The sequence below is a fragment of the Octodon degus genome, unplaced genomic scaffold (assembly GCF_000260255.1).
Source record: "Octodon degus isolate 3935 unplaced genomic scaffold, OctDeg1.0 scaffold00045, whole genome shotgun sequence".
Lineage (NCBI taxonomy): Eukaryota > Metazoa > Chordata > Mammalia > Rodentia > Octodontidae > Octodon > Octodon degus.
In genome coordinates, this window is record NW_004524621.1 from 13,585,532 (window position 1) to 13,607,650 (window position 22,119).

Here is a 22,119-nt window from a genome sequence, read left to right on the forward strand (position 1 = left end):
TCTTTCAAATATAATGGAGAAGTGAAATATTTTCATGACAAAGAACAACTAAAGAATTTCATGATGACAAAGCCAAGCCTACACAGACTACTAAATGAAGTTCTAGAGAGGGAGCAAGTTGATCACAGCCCCATGAATGAGAATGGAAAGAGCCCGTCAAATAGGGCAAATAATTAAACAGAGGAGAATAAGAGGTTTACAATAGTATAAAAAAATAAAAAAAATTTAAAAAAATTAAAAAAATAAGATTTGCCAAGTAGATTTGGAACAGAAAATATAAATTTGCACAAATACATATATGTGGAATAAATGTATGACAAATTCAAATATCTGAAAGAAGGGAAGGTTGGAGGATTATTCAATAAACTGTGCTAGAGTAATAGATTAGCCATATGAGAAAAATTGGAAACTTTCTAATTACATATTCATTTAATGCTATTTCCTAAGTTAATTCTATATTACTTAATCTATTATAAAAATAAAAGATGAAAATATTTAGAAAAGAGCTTATTAGGTGAAAAGCAATGGACTAAGGTGAAAGAAAAATATTGATAGATTTTTCTACATTAAAAGATGAAAATGTATAACAATTGATGCTTTGGGGGAGACCAGGTGATATTAATATCTATCTGCACACTGCAAAGTGGATACTTTAAAATTATCTGAAGAATATAATCTTTTGATTTGGTGGTCCCTATTGAAATTCTATTTTCAACCCAATTTTTACTTGAACGTGCAAAGATTTAGTTCAGTACAGCTGTTTTTATCTAATTAAAAGCACAACTTTTTTATTCCCTTCCATATTTCACAGTAAATATATCTATCACTGCTTTGGAGAATGGAAGTAGCATTTAGCTAAGGTATACTAAGTCACTTAAAAAACATTCCCTATTTGAAGAACCCAGGAATGTGTTGGTGTAGATCCTTTGGATTTGGAACAATAAAACCAAGTGGAAGTGAATCATTCCTGAATCTCTGGCTCTTGGGTCATTGTTTCTCCATTTCTGTGGTTTTCAGGGTTGTGGTTTTACAGAAATATAATCTCTCTGTTTAGGTGCTTCTTCCATTGTTTGACAGCTCTAAGTTGTGGAATTTTTCTTATCATTAATATCAGTAGGAAAGCTATTGATTTTGAGTGTTGACTTTGTATCTGCTATGCTACTGAATTTGGTTATTAAATCTACAAGTCTTTTAGTGGAGTTTTTGGGGTCTTCTATGTATAGTATCATATGATCTGCAAATAATGATAATTTCACATTTTCCTTTCCAATCATTATTCCTTTTATTTATTTCTCTTGTCTAATTGCTCTGGTTAAAGTTTCCAGAACAATGCTGAACAGTGTGGTGACAGTGGGCACCCTTGTATTGTTCCTGATTTTAAAGTGAAGGCTTTGTTTTTGGTGCCAAGGACCAAACCCAGGGCTTCCAGCTTGCTAGGCAAGCATTCTACCGCTGAGCCAAATCCCCAGCCCTGAAGGCTTTGTTTAGTGAAGTTTTGTATCACTTCTAATGATTTCTCTGTCACTATTTTGTATTCTTTAGAAAACAATAATGAATATCAGTAGGTCCTACTGTAACTTTTACCTAGTGATTCTTATACTGAGTCCAATGTCCTCACCTGCTATGTTACTACTGGGTGATTTCTATACATCATCTCTGTTTCTTTCTTTTAGCTACTTACCTCATTGATTAGGTAATCATTTCTCTCACTTTTCAGAGATGTAAAATAGGATTTGGAGAGTTTTAGCAACTTTCTCAAAGCTTAAAGAGCCAGTGAATAGCCCAAGAAAAACTTAAGTTTCTCCCAACTGAAAATCGTATACTTCTATGACTACATCATTCATTAAAAAATTGTCATGAAATAGTATCTGACATAAGACTTAATATTTAATCATTTTACATCTACAATTTAGTGGTATTACACACATTTACATTGTTGTGCAATCATAGTTGTTTATTTTTAAGCATTTAAAGGTAGCAGAGACATCCAAGTCTTTTAGTAGAGAGTCACATGATCATTAATCTTGTAAGCTGCTAAATTTTGGACTAAATTTTTAACAATAATTTGGTGAACAATTGTTTGGTGGTGACTGAAATGAGCATCCAAATCTAGATGATTCATTTGTATTTATTATCTTCTGTCAGGAGTGTCATAGTCACTGAACTTCAGTAAATTAAACAAGAATGTTGTTGTGATTATTTACATTCAGGTTTAATTATAATTGCTATTAATTCCAGATGACAATCTGAGTGTTGCAGGCATGCCATATAAGTGACAGACAGTTAAATATGTCAGAGAATTGATGTTAACTGTTTACTTAAACAAAGAATTGGTTGCTAAAAACCTCAGGGGATCAGCCTTAGGGACCTCAGACAAGGCAAATCACTAGGTGTCAAGATTTCATTAAGTCTCCTGTCTACTAGGTTGGATATTCTTTTTTTTTTCCTCCTAAAATATAGGCTCTAAAGTCCTTTATTGAGTTACTGCTCTCCAGTCTGTTGATTTGACATCTCCATCTGGAATGGAACCCAACATTCCTGCCATAATCCTATCAGTACAGTCAAAATACACCTTAGTTTTGTGTGGCATGCCTTCCTCCATGCCTTACTTTCTGGTGGTACCTTCATGCTGCTGGCTCATCTTGAGCTTGTTAGTTCTTCATCTATATGAAGTGTTAAATAATGTAGCAAATATTTAAGTGAAAAAATTATTTTAGTAAAGTATTCAGCATGGCTGGATAGAAAAGGAGCCATGTTGGAGTTATTCAGAGAAAATTAAATGAAAACATGGGTAAATGGAAGTCAGAGAATGGGAATACATCTTGATGCCAAAATCAATCTAAAATAATAGAAATATATCAAACAAAATATAGGCATAGGCCTTTATAAAATGACAAAATAGCCCACAAGATTGCCTGCAGGACCTCCGCCTGCATGGAACTGTCATTCTGGAAAGTTTCAAGAAATCTAATAGACTGTAACAGTGTGGCAAACTCAAGGCACACAGGATGAATTTGGGATATACGTCCTCACCACTTTTTTGCTTCCTTCAAACAGAGGACATTGCAGCCTTGTAACAAATTTCACCAGCATACACAGGGGCAAGAGACCAAGAAGCTGTTCCTTCCCCAGTGAGCTGCCAGGTTTTTCTTTTTTATCATGTGCCATAGTGGCTAACTGGAACCTCTAGCAACAAGGTTGGGGACTATAGCAGTGGTGGTGAACGTAATGAGTGGAAAAGCACTACTCCTACCATCCTGCTCCCATTGGCATGAGAAAGGAGAGGGATACAGGACTTAAGCAGCCTTGAGATGTGGTGGGGCAAGGAGTGGAAAGGCAGCAGTCCTCTTTCACTGCTCCCTACAGTGTGAGAGAGGAGAGAGAAGTGGGACCCCTGCAGCTTTGGGCTCTCTACACAATGGCTGTAGGGGTAGTGAGTTGGCAAAGAGCACTTCCTTACCCTGTTCCCAGCAGGGTGAGACATGTCAGCAGAGGAAAACAGAGGAGATTGTGCAAAGGACAAGAGGGGCCAGCTGTACATAAGACTAAGCAGCCTCAGGATGTTTCTGAGAGTGCTACAGCAACCAACTGGGAGAGTGACAGAAAAAGAAACAGTGTGTGTGTGTGTGTAAGCTGATGAGTGACATCCACAAAGTTGCTGGCTGAAGTCTCTGGCCGCAGGCACCACACCTGGATGCCAAGATCAGCTCCACAAGTAGCACTAATCATGTTGTAAACTTGGGAGAGTTATTCACTACGGGGGCTCTGATTTGGACACTACCTCAGAACTGTGGACTAGAGGAATTTTTGCTTGTTTATTTTATTTTCCTTTTTCTGTTTTATTTTTATTGTTTATGTTTTTTACTTCTATTCTTTGTTTTGTCTTTTTCCTCAACTGCTTGATTTTTTTTTTTTTTTTGATATTATCATGTATGTAAACATCATCTCTAGTTTTTCTGGTTTGCTTTGACATTCTTTTACTCCTTCATTCTTTATTTCCTGTCCTCTTTTCCACTTTGCCAAAGCTTCTGTGACCATCCTTTGTCCTTCAGCCTTGCTTCTACTATATTTCTCTTCATTTGTCATTTCCTCCTATCCATCTTAACCCCTCCCCCCATGTTATGGTTTGTGCCTAGGTGTCCCCTCAAAGCCTCATGCAGTCTTGGGGTGGCTTCTGGAGTTTGTGATTGATTACTGTGGGTGTGGTTGCTGCACCAGCCCTGGGGCAGGTAATTTGCATTACAATGTAAGGTGGGAAGAGAAGCCAGCTGCTTGAGCTGCTGCTACCCTACCTGTGCTCTTGCTCTTTGCTGCCACCATGAAAGGTTGCTTTCTGCTATGTGCTGCTCTGCATTGGACCCAGAAGCATATGGACTGAAACCTCCAGTAACTGTGAGCTAAATAAACCTTTCCTTCCTTCATTTTGAGTGTTGGGTATTTGTCCCAGCAACAAGAGAAGAGTAACTAAGATACCGCATCACTCTACTAAGGGGAAACTCACTGCATACAAGTTCCTGTTTTAGTATGGATTTTATTATATAACTGTATATTTTGTTCCTATGGAGTCATCATAGTTTGTGAGTTTTTAGGATGTACTTGATGCTATTGTTATTGGTAATTGTACTATCTTGACCAGATGTCATAACTGTTGTAATAAGTTTTTCTCCCTTGCATGACAACACTGGGTCATAATCACCCAGTGATTGTCTGGGGTCATAATCACCACCACAGTCTAATATCAAAGGACTGGATGCTGGGCCAGCAGATAGCAATTTATCATTCATAATAAATTCAGAAGGTAGAAACTTTGGATGGGCACAAAGGCCAAGAGACAGATATACATAGGAGACATCTCTGAATTATAAACATTATCTAAGGATACTTTGATACTAGTAATAAAGCTACCCACCATAAGAAATTTAAAACCATTAACCTAGAGAACATATTAAAATAAAAAATAGAAAATGACACAGAGGCAAAATACAACCCAACACCTCCAGACAACCTAGGACAAGTTCATTAGACAATGAATTGGAAGATATCAGAAGCCACCCATTTGAATTTTGTGAAATAAAATAAAGCAGATGCATGAGGCCATAAAGAAAATCAGATCAGGAATAACCTCTCAGGTAAAAAAAGAGGTAACAGTGAAGGACTTAATAAATGCATCCAGTGTATATGCAGATAAAAAAGATAGAGGGGCTTAGGAAAATGATAGAAAGCAAGAATGTCTAATATGGGAAAGAAATGGAATCCATGAAATCGATTCAAACAAATAGAGGTTAATAATTTTACTGAAAGTATATGAAATTGAGTGAACCAGGATAATGACAGAACATCAGATCTAGAAAACAAGATTACAGCTATTAATCACAAAAAGAAAGATTTCTTAATAATTGAAGGGACAATGAAAAAAATCAATCCAACAGCTGCAAAGTGATGCAAAGAAGAACAACATATGTTTATTGGAGTAAATGGAAAAGGAGCAGATAGTGCCAAAGACATAAAAATCTGTTCATAGAAGTCATGGTAGAAAACCTCTCAAGCAGGGAAAAAAATTGACATACAAATAAGTGAGGCATATAGAAGTACAATTATGCATGACAAAGCATATAGCAATATACCAGATTCCAGAAATTCAAACACAGGAGCAAAATATCTAAAGCTGTTAGAGACTGGACATGGTGGCATGAGCCTATAATCCTAGTGTTGGGAGGCTGTAAACAGGAGGATCACTACAAGTCTGATCTAGTAGTGAGACCTTGAACACCCTGCAAACCCGTCCCTAAAATACAAAAGAAAAAAAAAAGTTGTTAAAGAAAGGAAATAAGTCACATGTAAGTAAAAGCCCATTAGAACCATGGCAAATTTCCCAACACAAATGTTGAAGTAAAAGAGAGTCTAGAGTGAAGTATTTTTAAGTCCTGAAAGAAAATAATCTCCTACCCAGATTGATGGACCTTGCAAAACTATCTTTCAAAATCAGAGACCAGGTGTGGTGGTGCAGTCTGTAATCTCAGCACTTGGAAGACTGAGGCAGTAGGATTTTTGTGAGTTTGAGACCAGCCTGGGATACAAAATGAGTTCAATCCACTGGTCTGCTGTGCTGGTCCCACCCCCGGGGCGTGCTGAGACTGTGATTGAGACTGGGTGTACTGGCGTATGCCTATAATTCCAGCACTTGGGAGGCTGTAAAAGGAGGATCACTACAAGTCTGAGTGAGACACTGTAGACCTTGTCCTACAAAAAAAAATGAGTTCAAGGCCAACCTGAACTGCATAGCAAGATCCTGTATTAAAAAAAAAAAAAAAAGAAAAGAAAAGAAAAGAAAAGAAAAGAAAAAACAAACAAACAAAAAATCAATGGAGGAATTAAGATACTTTATAAGAAAGAAAACCAAACCAGCTCTTCAAAATGTTCTGCTAAGCATTTTAGAAAGAGATAAAGAAGATTATAATTTTAAGAGAACAAATAGAAAGATTTCACTAAGCAAGGTAAGCAGTTAGACATAGGGGAATGACAAGAAACTAACAGGAAAATAATATGACAAAAATAAGCCATTACACATCAGTTATAACTATCAATGTTAACGGTCTCAGTTCACCAATTAAAAGAAACAGACTATCAGAATGGATTGAGAAACAAGATCCAACACTATGTTGCATACAAGGAACACATTCAACTAAAAATAAAATTCATATACTGAAAGTCAAAGGCTAGAAAATAATACTTCATGTTAGAACATGGAAAAATTAGGGGCAACTATTCTGTCTACAGGCAAAATAAAATTCAAGCCTAGAGTAATCAAGAGTGACAAACAAGGTCACTACACCCTTGTAAAGGGAAAAGTCCAAGAAGAGATAATAATCATAAACATTTATGCACCCAACTGGCACACCCAACAATATAAAATGACTATTAATGGGCATGAAAAGTCAAATAAGCACTAATACAGTTATATTGGGGATCTCAGTATCCCTCTGTCACAAATAGATCAACTAGATAAAAAACAATGAATAATATCAGAACTGAAGCAAACCTGTGAACAAATTGTCTTAGTAGATGTCTATAAAGTGTTGCATCCAATAACATTAGAATACACATTTTTAAAAGCTACACATGGGATCTTCTCCAAAATGGACCACATACTAGCTCATAGAACATGCTCAAGTAATTTCAAACAATTGAAATTATCCTGTGCATATTATCAGACCACAGTGCAATGAAAATGGAAATCAATGATAAAAGATACCACAAAAACTACACAAACATATGGAAATTAAATAACACCCACTTGAACAACTAATGGATCACAAATGAAATCAAAGAAGGAATTAAACAATTTTTTGGAGGAAAAATGACAGAGGGATTAAGTGACAATACCATTACGTCATGCCAGAGCTTTTGGGATGCAATGAAAACAGTCTTATAAAGACAATTTATAACAGTGAATTCTCATAATAGAAAAACAGTAAGCTCAAATAAACAACCTGATATTGAACCTCAAACTTAGGAAAAGAAGAACAAGTCAATTCCAAAGCTCATATGAGGGACAGAATTATAAAGATCAGGACAGAAATTAATGTAATTGAGGCTAAGAAAACAATACAAAGAATCAATGAAATAAAGGGTTGGGGCCGGGATGATAGCTCAGTGGTCTAAGTGCCTGCCTGGCATGTGCAAGGACCCAGGCTTGATCACTAGTACTGAATACTGAACAGGCCTAGGAACCTTAGGTGCACTGAGCTGACCACTGAAACCAGGCACCATGGCACATGCCTGGATGCTGAGACAGGAGGATCTTTATGAGTCCTAGCTGTATAATGAGACCCTGTACCAAATATAGAGTTGGTTCTTCAAAAGATTAAATAAAATGGACAATCAAACAAAAGGAATAAATGACTCAAATCTATGCAATTAGGAATGAAATGGGTACAACCACAAGAGATCCTGCAAAAATCCATGAGATCATCAATACCTACTTTGAGAACTTGTATTCTAATAAAATGGAAAACATAGAAGAAATGGACAGATTCCTAGATATGTATGAATTACCAAAGCTGAATAAAGATGATTTAATAATTTGAAACAAACCAGTATCAATGAAATTGAAGATGTAGTTAAGAACTCATCAAAAAAGTATATGCTGGGGCCAGGGAGATAGCTCAGTAGAATAAGCACTTGCCTGGCAAGTGCAAGGGCCTGAGTTCAATCCCCGGTTCCGGAAAAAAAAAAAGTATATCCTGATAGATTCATTGCTGGATTCTACAAGAAATTTAGAAATATAATGACACTATTCCTCAAAATGTTTAATGAAATTAAAAGGGAAGCAATACTTCCAAAGTCATTCCAGGAAGCAAGTATTATCTTAATACTAAACTAAAGGAGGATTCAACCAAAAAAGAGAACTACAGGCCAATTTTTCTAATGAATGTAAATTGAAAAATCCTCAGTAAGATACTGGCAAAAAGAATGCAGCAAATCATGAAGGTGATACACCATGACCAAGTAGGATTCATCAGAGGGATGCAGGCAGGGTTCAGCATATGCAAATCAAGATATGTAACATATCATATGGACAGAGCCACTGACAAAAATCATGTGATATTATCAATCAATGGGGAAAAAATATTTGACAAAGTCCAACACCCGTGCATGATAAAACCCTACAGAAAATTGGAAAGGTTTACTCTATCTCAATCGTATAAAAGATATTTATGACAAAATAATAGCCAACATCATAGTAAGAGGACAAAAACTGAAATCTTTCACTCTTAAGTCAGGAATATTTAAGAATGACCACTACGACCACTTCTATTCAATATTATGCTGGAAATATCAGCTAGAGCAATTTACTTTATTTATTTATCTATTTGCATTTGAGACCAATTTTATTTTGAAATCAGAAAACCCATGCAAATAAACAACAGCAACATATATAAGAAGTGAATTAATGAGTTTACTAGAAATAGCACCAAAATAAAAAACTCTAGCTAGAGCAATTTAGATGAGAAAGAAATAAAATGAATAAAGATGTGAAAAGGAGAACTTGGATTATTACTATTTGCAAATAACATGATACTCTATATACAAGACCCCCAAAACTCCACCAAATGACTTTTAGATTTAAGAATCAAATTTAGTCACATAGCTGAACACAAAGTCAGCATACAAAAATCAATAACATTCTTGGATACAAATAACAAACTCACTGAGAAAAAATTCAGTGAAACTACAACTTTTACAATACTGCTGAAACAAATGAAATATTTAGGAATTAATCTAATAAATGAAATCAAAATATCTGCATGGAAAATTATAATGCTCTGGAAAAGGAGTTGGAAGAACATATCAGAAAATGGGAATATATTGCTTGCTCTTAGACAGGAAAAACCAACTTTGTGAAAATGGCCATACTTCTAAAATTGTTGTACAAATTTAATGTAATCCTGATTAAAATATTATTAATATATCACACAGATCTAGAGAAATTCCTAAAATTGGTCTGGAACCAGAAAGGACCTAAATGGCAAAAAAAAAGTTCTGGGCAAAAAAGGCAAGACTGGATGCATCATAATCCCTGTCTTGAAATTATACTACAAAGACATTGTGATAAAAACAAGAGGGCACTGGCAGAAAAACAGACTTTAGGGGCAAGGAATAGATCAGAAGATGCACAAAAATCTCGAAGCACACTCATCTACTTTATCTTTGACAAAGGGGCCAAACATGTTCACTGGAAGAAAGACAGCCTCTTTAATTTCACATGTCAAAGACTAAAACTAGACCCATGTCTATCACCATGAACTAAACTAAAGTAAAAATGAATCAAATATCTAAATATTAAAACAGAAACACTAAATCAAATGGAAAAGAAAGTAGGAAGAAATCATGAAGACATAGGGGTAGGCAGAATTCATGAACTAAACCCCAGACTGCATGGGAAATACTTCAAAGAATCAACAGCTGGGATCTCATTCTATTAAAATGCTTTTGCACAGCAAAATAAATCACCAGCATAGTGAAAACACAACCCAGAGAGTGGGAAAAAATTTTAGCCAAGTGTCCCTCAGACAAAGGATTTATATCTGGAACATATAAAAAAAATCAGGCCCCCCAAATTTAAAGACCCAATTCAAAAACATGCTTCTCAGGTGAAGAAATAAAAAGTGCAAATAAATATATGAAAAATGTTCAACATCATTGGTCAGCCAAGAAATAAAAATTAAAACAATAGTGACATTCCATCTTACTCCAGAAAGAATGGCTATCATCAAGAAATTAACAATAGAAAATGTGGCAGGGCTTTGGGGAAAAAGGAAAACTTTTCCACTGTTGGTGGGAGTGAAGACTTGTACAACCACTGTGAAAATCAATGTGGAGATTCCTCAAAAATCTAAGATTGAGGTCTTATTTGACCCAGATAGTCTCTGAGTATCTTCCTAGAATAATTAAAAACATCATATCACAGCAACATATATGCACCTATGTTTTTTGCAGCACAACAATGTACAATAGCTAAATTTTAGAAGCAACCCTAATGTCCATCAACTGAGGAATGGATAAAAAAGATGTTGTAGTTGTATATAAATGAGTACACTCAGCCATAAAGAAGAATAAACTTTAGAAATTTCTAAGTAAATGAATGCACCTTGAGACCATCCTCTTAAAAGAAATAAACAAAAAACACATATGCACATATATTGCTTCTTTAGTGGGAGAAACTGAAAGTGTAAATAAGGACCTAAATGTATAATAGATATTGTGAAATAGGAAAAAAATGTTCAAATGGGAAAGGGAATTTTTGAGGGTGAGGAAGAAGGAAGGGAAATGAAAAAGGAATAAAAGAAGAAAGTGGAAGCAAAGATTTTTTTAAATAAGGAAGAGAAGAGGGATTGAAGGGAGCAGAGTTCAATGGGGAAAAAAGAAGAACCAATATATATTATACACAGGTGCAAATTCCCTATGATGAATGTGATCATTATGTATATCTAGATGTACCAGTAAACTTAATTAAAAAATAAAATATCAACATAAGTATTTATTTTAATAAAGGCACATAGCCTTTCATCCCTTACAAACCAGTCCTCCTTAATTCAAACATACTTCTGTCATTCCAGTCATTTTCTGAAGCAGTTCTGGAGGTCTTCTTTTGTTAGCGTCTTTTGTTGCTCTGTTGCGGTTTCCTTGATATCCAGAACTTATTCAAAACTTTAACCCTTCATAATCATTTTGACTTTGGGGAAGGGCTAGAAGGGCTAGGTACCTGATTTGGTGAATAACATGGATAAGGCCACACTCATGTTTTTACAAGCCTATCTTTCTCAATTGGATGTCAATTGCAGCTGGTATTCACTGCATTTTTGATCATACCTCATAAGGACGCTCATGAAAGAGGGCTTTCAGAACTGTATCAGGAAGTGGCCAGAACAATGGGATAAGTGAATTCAAAGTGAGAGGAAATTATCTCAGCAGACTAAGCACCTGCTTAGGCAAAGGCAGTGACCAAGAGTTGATCCCTGGTACCACATGCGGTAGCAGCCCTGCCCTGAGTTGCACAAGCCACTGAGACCTGCATGGTGGTGCACACCTATAATCCCAATACTGGGGAAGCTGAAAACAGAAGAATCATTACAAGTCTGAGCTGCATAGTGAGACCTGGTATCTAATACATTAAACAAACAAACAAAAGAACTAAACTAAACAAAGTGAGAGGGAATATTTTAAGGGAGGTTAATGGTAACATGTCTTTTACTGTCAATTTTTAAAAAAATGAAATGTCCATTGTATCATTCAATCATACCTCATACATTGTTGTGACATCAACCTTCACACCAGTGTACCTGCAAATTGGCCTTTTAGATTCAAGAATAAAACTATATTTCTCAAGCATGGAAAATATATACAATATTTATGTCCCTGAGACTTGTTCATGTTTATGGACCTTTCTCAATATTGTACTTTTTTCAGTTCTGACCTCAGAATCTTTCCTAGTGCAATTGTCCAGTTAGCCATTGTCATTAACTTCTCAGAGCTGGTGTACAAGATTTCTTTAATTTTTACTGATTTTTATTATACTTTATTGCACATTTAATCCATCATGGCAAAGGATACACAGAGGTACATTAAGGACTAGAAGACTAGTGGGATCACCATAATATTACAACTGGGTTGAATTAATATTGCAAAATTTCTAAGAGTTAGAAAGTTAGCTGCAGCAAAAGTACAATGGCTTTTATTATTTAAAAAGTCATCATTTTCTTAAAACCTAAGGCTTTGTTTTATGAACAGGCTATGCCAAAAAACTTAACTATTAGTGGAATTTATGATTGGTCTTCCTCTTAGTCATTAAGCTTCTTGTTCTTCCCTCTGAATCCTTTATAATTCATTAAATTGCCTTTACATTCAGGAAAAAGAAAAGAGAAGGGAGCAGGGACATTGTTCTCTTTTCCTCTCTTCTTATTTCAAAAGACTTACATGACAATATGTTGGTCTTTGTTTCTCTTTCCTCTAAATACCAAAGGATAGGGAATGGATGGGGGAAAGAAATGGCTCAACAATAGGTTATTTTTATTAGGGTAGACTATGTTGGTTTGAACTTTGAGGAGTTTCAAAGTAGTCCTGACGTTAAAACTAGTCTTCCAGGTAGCAGAGGGTCCTGCAGTATGGCAACCACTATTGCAAAGGGTTCTATGCTCAACAGGTTTAACAAATCAAAGCATTATTAATTTGATGAGTGTCTATAAGAACACAGTATAGGTCTTAAAACTGGAATGAAACAATCCTTTTTAATATGCTATCCTTCATATATTTCAAACTTCTCATCCTGTGATGGGAGGAGGGATCCTTATGTACCCTTGACTTGGTATTGTCTTAACACTGACAGTGATATTCCCCAAGCCATACTCCCCAGAATTCTCACTTATAACACATTCAGGTTGTGATTCACTCTCTCTTTCCCTGACCAAATGTGGAGCACATGTAAGGAATAATGTCAAGAAAGAAGAGCATTACTTATTTCAAGGATAGGTGAGTTCTTCATCTCCAAAGCAACCTGTAAGAAAAGTGGGTTGGAAAATCTGACTCTGGGCTAAAGTTGAAGGCCATATTTCTTTCTCCCAGGCCAAATCTATCATTAGATTCACATGCTCAGTCATGAGAGAGTGAAAGTGTGAGCCCTTGCCTTACAATATAAACATGTAGCTGCTTACCTAAATATCCACACACCAGGACTATAGGCCTTCTTTCCTTGTCCAGTGGTAGGTAGAGAAAACAAAAAAGCAGGCCTGTGCCAGCTAGGAGTGACTTCCCTGGTGTGTTTACCTTGTAGAAGAAGTGATGGAAGAGATGGTATTTGCTCCAGTGATGCTGCTCACCAGTATTCATGACACAATAAGTATGAGCTCCCATCCATTAGATAATCTACTATTTGGTGGAAAATGAGTAAGAAGTAGACAAGACTAGAAATATTTAGTTAAATACTCCTAAGAAAAGGGGAGAGAGGACAAAGGGCCTTCATCTTCCAGGTGAGACATCCACATTGCTCTTGTCTCCCTACTGGTATTGAAAAGTGATGCTATTCCCTGGATATTGTCTCATTTCTGATTTAATCTAAGGATTGATGATTGGGATAACAAGTCTTAAGATACACAGTAGATTGTTGACTTGAGAAAATGTTATGACTGGAAAACTCCTGATGGACAGTTTTCAAGTTAGTCCTTGGTTTGTGCAAAGCAGCACCTGTGCCTCTGTGCTGATGATGCAGATGTAATAATTAACCTTGTTGAAATGCCAGCTGCATGTCTGAAGTTTAGGGAGAGTTTACTCCCTCCCCCAGAGTGAGGTGCAAGGATTCTAACTCAATAAAAACAAGCATATTAGAGGCAGGTGTACAAAAATTCTGAAAAGTCTGTAACTATTTGACTGAAAAAACTAACTTTCTTTTCTGAATATTTGTGGGAAAAAGAATATTTGATGATTGGAGAACAATTGTCTTAACACTGACAATGATATTCTCCAAGCCATACTCCCCAGAATTCTCATTTATAACACATTCAGGTTGTGATTCACTCTCTCTTTCCCTGACCAAATGTGGAGCACATGTAAGGAATAATGTCAAGAAAGAAGAGCATTACTTATTTCAAGGATAGGTGAGTTCTTCATCTCCAAAGCAACCTGTAAGAAAAGTGGGTTGGAAAATCTGACTCTGGGCTAAAGTTGAAGAACTCCCAGTTAAGAACTTTTCTATTTGTATTTGTGTTTTGCCTTGAAGTGTATTATGGCAATGGTAAAATGCCATCAATATATGTTGGAACTGGGTGAAGTCAAGTCTGACTCTGTTATCTTTGGAAGGTGCTGGCCAACTCACTTCCTCTCTCTGAGCCTCAATTTCCTCCTATACAGTGGAGACAATCATAGCTACCAGTCACATGTAGATTAGATACTGGATATGAAGTGTAGGTTAGATACTAGATATAAAGTGCTCAGACTGCAATGAATTGTGTTCTTAATGATGTCTTTTGTGAAATGCTTTTCTATGCATCACAGTGGGTGGATTTGCAAACTTTGTATATAGCACTAAATCTGGGGGCATATTTTTTCCTTTATGTAGTTAAAAAAAACTGGGTCAGATTTTAAAGTGGGAATTAGGAGATCATGTCCTAGATAAATCTTTTCTTATCTCTGTTGGTTTACTCAGGGAATTAGATCATCCAAACATTTGCAGATTCATTGGAAACTGGATTGAGCTGCCAGATGTTGTTACTATGATGGAATATTGCCCAAAAGGGAAGCTTGATATGTGCTCTGCTCAATGATAATGTTTCTCTTAACAAGATTTCTGGTAAGATCCCATTGTTTGAGTGCTAGGAAACAACCAGTGAAATCCTACAACCTAGCTCTCCTTTTATCAATGTTTCTAAGAATCTATTACCATGTGAGTGCATTATATCAGAAATAAATACAATGTCTTGTGTTATGTTTTGATGTGGATGAGAGTGGTCATTATATCTAGAAAAGAACTCCTAGACAAAAATGAGGCTTTTGGTGACCAGAAGAGATATGGTGGGAGATACTGTCAGGCAGTTCTGTTTAGCATCTAAGTGGTATGGCTATAAGTGATAGCAAGTAGTTTTGGTAAACAATATGCACTAGACAGGTCTAGTTCATTTATCTAATGAACACTAAACTGCAGAGAAAGTTATAAAAATAAACACAAAATATTCTCTACCTTCAAATATATCTAGTTCTTTTGTAAAGACAAATAATCAGGGTGATAACACAGAGATGAGATCCTAGGAGTTTGTCAGGTGCTTGAGAACAGCGTCTAGATCAGGTTAGGCATTAATAGGGAATGGGCCATGGAAGTTTTCCTGGTAAAAATGTACTGAAAAACATTTTCCAGAAAGAGAAGGAGAACAGAAGCCATTCTAAGTAAGTAGAAGGAACAGCATGTATAAAATGTAGGGGAGGACAATTTCATCCATGATTGTAATAGATCAATATAGTCAGAGCTTACAGATAGAAATGGACATGTGGAGAAACAATGTTAAGAAGTGAAACCTGGTAAGCAGGGCCAGACCATAAATGGCAGTGTGAGCAGCAGAAAAGTTTAGCAGATTTTTATTTTATTTTAATTTATTTATTTATTGGCAGAACTGGGGATTGAACTCAGGCCCTTGCACTTGCCAGGCAAGCACTTATTCTACTGAGCCATCTCCCTGGCCCCAGATTTTTATTTTAGACACACAGAAAATCATTTGAAATGAGAAAGATAGTTATAGTTAGATGAATTATCAATGAGTTTCTGGCCAAAAGTGATGGTGGCTAAGAAGGCAGTGGAGTTAGATACGAAGGGAAGATAAGTTGGAGAGATTGAAAGAAGGCAAAATTGAAAAGATGAGGGATGCTGAGTATTACTGGGAGAAAGAATAAAATATGGTTTCCAAATTCTGGTTTGGGTAACTGGGAACAGGTTGATGACATTTTCTCTCATTGGTGAGAAAGTGAGATTTTGCTAGTGATTTTAATGGACTGGACAATGGTTAAGTTTTCTACAAATGCTTTACTGAAATAAAGTGTTCTGTAGAAGATTGTGTTTAGGAAATACAATAATAATTATGTTAGATAAATTTTGCATTTTTAGTCTTGAGTAAGCTAATATTCATTGAAAACCTTCAAGGTAGTGATTCCAAGTTCATTTAAATCGTGCTTTCATGCTACACCTTGAGTAACAGGTGTTCTTCAAAATATGTTTGAAAAATTGCTGAACTAGAGAACTTAGTAATAGGATATGGTTTTAGGGTAGAATGGTGGGATCATTTATGAATGTATTGAATTTGAAGTGCCTCAGAGTTTAATTGGGGATACTTAGTTTGGAACCATTTGAGTTGGAACTCTCAGGGGATTCTTGGCTGGAGAGAAGACCTTAGGAGTTAATAGACAACTTTTGAGACACTAAGAGGAAGTGAGGGGTAAAGAAAAGGAATGAGAAAAGTGGAGAACTCTAGGGAGCATTCACATTTAGGGTGTGTGTGTGTGTGTGTGTGTGTGTGTGTGTGTGTGTGAAAAGCAGCAGGGGGATAAAGTCATGACACTGTTTAGAGGCCAAAAAAGACTACGTGAAGATAAATGATATGATGTTGTCAAGGGCCACCAAGGTTGAGAAATTAATGAATGAAAAATATTTATTGGATTTAGCAACAAGGAAGGCCTTAAAGGTTTTGGTTAGATTCATTTTAGGGAGGTGAACATTGAAAGATTTTTATGTTAGTGTGGGAGCTTGAGATAGAAAATAAGCCTTTTAGGGATTTTTCTTGTGGAGGGTAGGATTGAAAGGAAAATATTTTTGTATTGAAGACATTTAGATACTTTAGAGAAAGCTGTAGGAAGGAAGAAAGAGAGAGTAAGGTACAGAGCACTGCAGGAAGGGTTGGGATTGCTCTTAATGTAGGATAGTCTTAGGTGGTAGCCACAGTTGGAGACCTAAACCAGACCAGCAGACATAATGAATGCTTATTATCAGTAACAGAGCTGAGTGCAGGCCTGAACACCAGTCTCTTCTGAGATTGAGGACTTTCTGGTATTTGTAGTTCTAGCCTACCTTCTCAGGTGTGGTCAGGTATGGGGATACAATAACCAGAACTGGGGTGCCAGGTGAAGGGGATAATCCAGGAGGACAAGGCAGAATTTAAATGGTATGACACTAAGGATGGTCCAGAGGCTGGGGTGATCCTTTCTGAGTCTTAAAGTGCCAAGCTGGAGGTCTTGAAATTCGTTCTGCCTTGGGTCAGGGTTGACGCTAGAATCTTCTGAGTTCACTTTGGTGGTAACTGTGGGAAGGTAAGGTAGATAGATTTGGGTTTTGTTGGTTACTTTTCTAGACACTAATTTCCTTTTGGAAACTTTCAGATTCAGGAAGCACATGAGGCAGAACTAAACAAGACTTTAAGAGAATTAGGTTTAAGGAGTTTTCCTTTGGGAGGATCCAAAACTGAAACTGTAACGTGGACTCACCTTATTAATCATTTATTTCTGCCATTTCATTTTCAGAGGAGGAATCTGAGAACTGTAAAGTTGAAGAGACAAGTTTAAGACTCCAGCTTATTCTTGGGTTCTTGTTTAGCTCTTTGGTAGAAGAATTCAAATTCAGCCATGGGCCTTTCCTTTGCTTCCATTCCTCTCTTCCTCTTCCTCCTCTATCTCTTAATCCCTCTCCCACTTGAGAAAGATTAAGTTTTCTACTTCTTATTATCTATCTTTAATTTGCTCTTTATTTATATTTTGGGTTTCTTATATAAGAGAAACCATGTGACACTTAAGCTTGTGTTTCTGATTTATTTCACTTAGCATTATGGTCTCACTGAGGCAGACAACACTACACTGTACGTCAGTGCCACATTTTCTGTATTCATTCATCTGTTGCTGGGATATAGGTTGCCTCCAGATTTAGCTATCACAAATTGTGCTGCTATAAACATGGGTGTAGATGCATCATCATTTTTATATCACCTGTGAGATAGTATGCACTGTGGATTATGTTTAGAAGCCCCCCTCCACTTATGTGGTCATAGGTGGGGCTTTTCCAGAGACATTGGGATTGATTCATGGTACAATGCTAGACTCAAGACACTAGGGTTAAGGGTGTGAGTGTTACCTGTCATAAATGGTAAAATAGATAAAATAGAAGGGACAGAAAGCTGTGGTCATCCTTTTTTTTTTTTTTTTTTTTTTTTTTTTGCTACCTTCTGCTTGCCTTGAACTATTTCTCTCTGCAATATGTGCCTGCCACACCACCCTTCCTTGGAGCCAATTATTTATGGACTGAAACTTCTACAAACTGTAGCTAAATAAACCTTCCCTCCTCTAAGTTTTGTGTCAGGTATTTTGTTTTAGCAATGAGAAATGAATTAAGGCAAAATTGTTTCCCATCACTGGGTCCCCTTTATAGTCTCAGTATCAACATTTTAGTCTTCGAACTCAATCTTTTATTTTTCTAGCATATTCCCATTAGCCTCCTAATTCCATCAGTGTATCAGTTGGGATGTAAGTACATTGGTCTGATTGTCCCCATCCCTTTCATGTCCCCCTTTCCTCACTTGCCATAGATTCCATGTCCATAGTTTTTTTAAAAATAATTTTATTGAGAAACAAATAGCAATGAGACAGTTTCAAAACTGATTACTAGCACAGTTTCAATAATAAATACATTGCATATTGTTTTCTTAATTGCTATTCATTGTACAAAATGCAGATATGTTATCCTGTCTACAGACACTATTAGAATAAATCTTTCTATTCATTGAATTAAGAAAATGCAGCTGTATATCTATCCTGTTTTGAATATACAGATACAAAATGGTCATTCATTTGTATCCCCCCTTTTTGTTTAGTTTTGTCAGAGAAGGGTATTCCATTGTCATTTAAATATTGTAGGTGCATGAATTCAGCAAAATATTCAAATATAGTCCAGTAGTCCATAATAGTAATGGGTTTTCTGTAAGACTGGCAAAATCAGAAGTTGTTGACTTGAGCCTTTTACAGCTCAGCATATTAATATGGCTTTATTTTTTTATACTTCGTGTTTATACTTTTCTGCTGGATGGTTAAGACCAGGATAAAGCAAAACCTATATAACAAGAAATATATCTTTTGTATCTGATAAGGTCAATTAAATCCCCTCAGGATTTAGCCTGAAACCCTGTACCGCAGTTTGTAGATCCTTTGTCAGTGTCAGCCACGTGGAATAGTCACAGCCATTGCTTGACCAATTTGCTCTCTGCCTGAGAGAATGTTTTCTCTCCATGTGACTCTCCCTGGGTACACTTTACATCATTGGTCACTTTCCTCTGTGGCTCCGTAATTTCCTTGATCAGAAAATTTGGGACACAATTAAGTTACATGATGTTACAGTACAGGTTCTCTTATGCCCTGAGTCTTCACTGACCTTAAAAGGCTATGGCCAAAATGTTGGCTGTCCTTGCAGCCCTTCTTTTTTTCTAATTTTGGTCTGCAGTCTTAGGTTGTCAACCCTCCAGAAGAGTAGCTTATTATTATTACCCTACAACATAGGCAGTTGAGTTTAACCTCACTGTCTGAATATCAAACATCTTAGGCATAACATGGAACAGGTATTTTCCATCAAGTATTGATATGTTAAACTTTAAGTCCCTACACAATATGAAAAAAAATTAAAAAATATTTAAAAAATAGGACTAGACAGTTACATATTTTACACAGAAATTTAGAAATCTAACCATATACAGTATTGTAGCAGGACAGTTCTGTGACTTTTTTTTCTTCTCTCTTGTTTTCATTTATTATCCTTTTTTTTTTTTAAAAAAAAACCAAACATTTACTTGAGAGACTGTATGGCAGTAATTTGTATGTCATGATAAGCAGTACATATTTGTTTCCCATAATTTTATTGAGAAACAGATAGCAATGAGACAGTTTCAAGTCAAATTGGTAGGACAGTTTCAATAATTAACACATTGCAAACATTCTTCCTAGTGGTTAATTGCTGTACAAGATGTGGACATGATATCCTATCTACAAACACTATTAGAATGAATCCCTCTATTCAGCAGTACATATTTAGAAGACCAGAATAACCCACTGTCCATAATTGATATAAGGTTATTTATCCATATTCTCTTTTTCTGTTACCCTGTTGCTAACTGACAAATTATATACACTTGGTGGATTAACATGTATCCTTTTTATGGACTATGATGCCCACAAGGACAAATACTGGGTCTCTTTATTCCTTGCTTCAGCCCAAGTTCTTAGAATATGCTTGGTATATAGTAGGTACCCAATAAATGTTACTTAGATAAATGAATAAACAAGTCAATGAGGTTGAGAGTACTTCTCATAGGGATTATATTATATATATTTTTTTGCAGAAAAGAAGTTGGGCAAATGGTTCTGTTTTGATTCTAATGATAAGTTGCTTCTATTTTTCTTCTTCCACTCCCCCCACAGAGAATCTGTTTTTAAAAATGTATTTAGAACAAGGTCTACAGGGTCTCATTACACAGAATGGAGTTGTAGTGATCCTCCTGTTTTCAGCCTCCCAAGTGCTGAGATTACAGGCACATGCCACCACACCTAGTCTCATTCGCCAGCTCAGTGTGCCACAGGGGCAGGGCTAGCACAGCACGCTGGTGATCAAATCCTGGTCCCTATGCCTACCTAAGCAGGCACTTTAGTCTGAAGAAAGTCTTCTGATTTGACTGTTGCGAGTTCATGACACTGATGGCTGGGGGTCGCCCTGTGTTTGTGTCTCTGAAGCAAAGCTCCAGCCAGGACCAGGACCAGATTTCCAGCAGCAGCTCACAGCTGGATGCCACAGAACTGGCCAGCAAGTTCATGTCTCACACAAAAGTCCTAGTGCTCAATACACCCAACAACCCCCTCGGGAAGGTGTTCTCTAAGGTGGAGCTGGAGCTGGTGGCCAGCCTGTGGCGGCAGCACGACGTTCTGTATATCAGTGACAAGATCTACCAGCGGCTTGTGTATGACGGGAACTAGCACATCAGCATAGCCAGCCTCCCCGGCATGTGGGAATGGACACTGACCACTGGCAGTGCTGGCAAGCCCTTCAGTGTCACCGCCTGGAAGGTGGGCTGGGTCCTGGGTCCCGAGAACATCATGAAGCACCTGTGGACTGTGCGCCAGAATTCCGTCTACCACTGTCCTACACAGGCCCGGGCTGCAGTAGCCCAGTGCTTTGAGCAGGAGCAGCTCCTCTTTGGCCAACCCAGCAGACACTTTGTGCAGCTGCCTGAGGCCTTGCAGCACCACCATGACGACATGATCTGCAGCCTGCAGTCTGTGGGCTTCAAGCCTGTGGATCCCCAGGGCAGCTACTTCTTCACTGTGGACATCTCAGACTTTAAGAGCAAGATGCCTGACCTGCCTGGTGCTGCGCATGAGCCCTATGACAGATGCTTTGCCAAGTGGATGATCAAGAACAAGGGCCTGGTGGCCATGCTGGTCTCTATCTTGTACAGCAGGCTACATTAGAAGGACTTCAACCACTATATTTGCTTTTGTTTTGTGAAGGAAGAAGCCATGCTTCAGGCAATGAATGAGAAGCTGCAGAAGTGGAAGGCTGAGCTCAAGTTCTGAGGTGGCTGCTGGACAACTTGGGTGCCACACAGCGCCTCTTTGTCCAGGCTCCAGCCATTACCACATCAGGGAGCCGGTACTGGGGACAGCTGCTCTGGGACCAGACTATTCCTAGGGAAGAGCCTGCCTTGGTCTGGGGCATCATCTGTCCCCTCCCACAGTGCCTGCAACTCCTGTCTCCAGTGTGGGTAAGAGAGGCCTGAGGGCCCCCTGCCCCTCCCTGGGTCTGTCGTAGGCCCATGGGTCTCTTCTGGCATAGCTGGGGAGAACTGGTACTATAGTGACCCTAATTTTCAGCCCTGTCTCTCACCCTTTCCTAGCCCCAGGTAAAGCTCAGGCATCACCTCTACCTTTCTACATCTAACCTTGACCTCAGGAAGTTCAATTCCATGTTCAGTCTTTTTTTGCCTATAATAAAACTTTAAATTATTAAAAAAAAAGAAAAAGAAAAAAGTCTTCTGAGGAGCAAGCCTTAGGTCTTCTTGA

The 22,119-nt window shown here is 37.3% G+C and overlaps 1 pseudogene; it reads left to right on the top strand.

Moving 5' to 3' along the window:
* Window positions 1–20,730: 20,730 nt before the first annotated feature.
* LOC101571999 lies at window positions 20,731–21,633 on the top strand (annotated as a pseudogene).
* The last annotated feature ends 486 nt before the right edge of the window (window positions 21,634–22,119 follow it).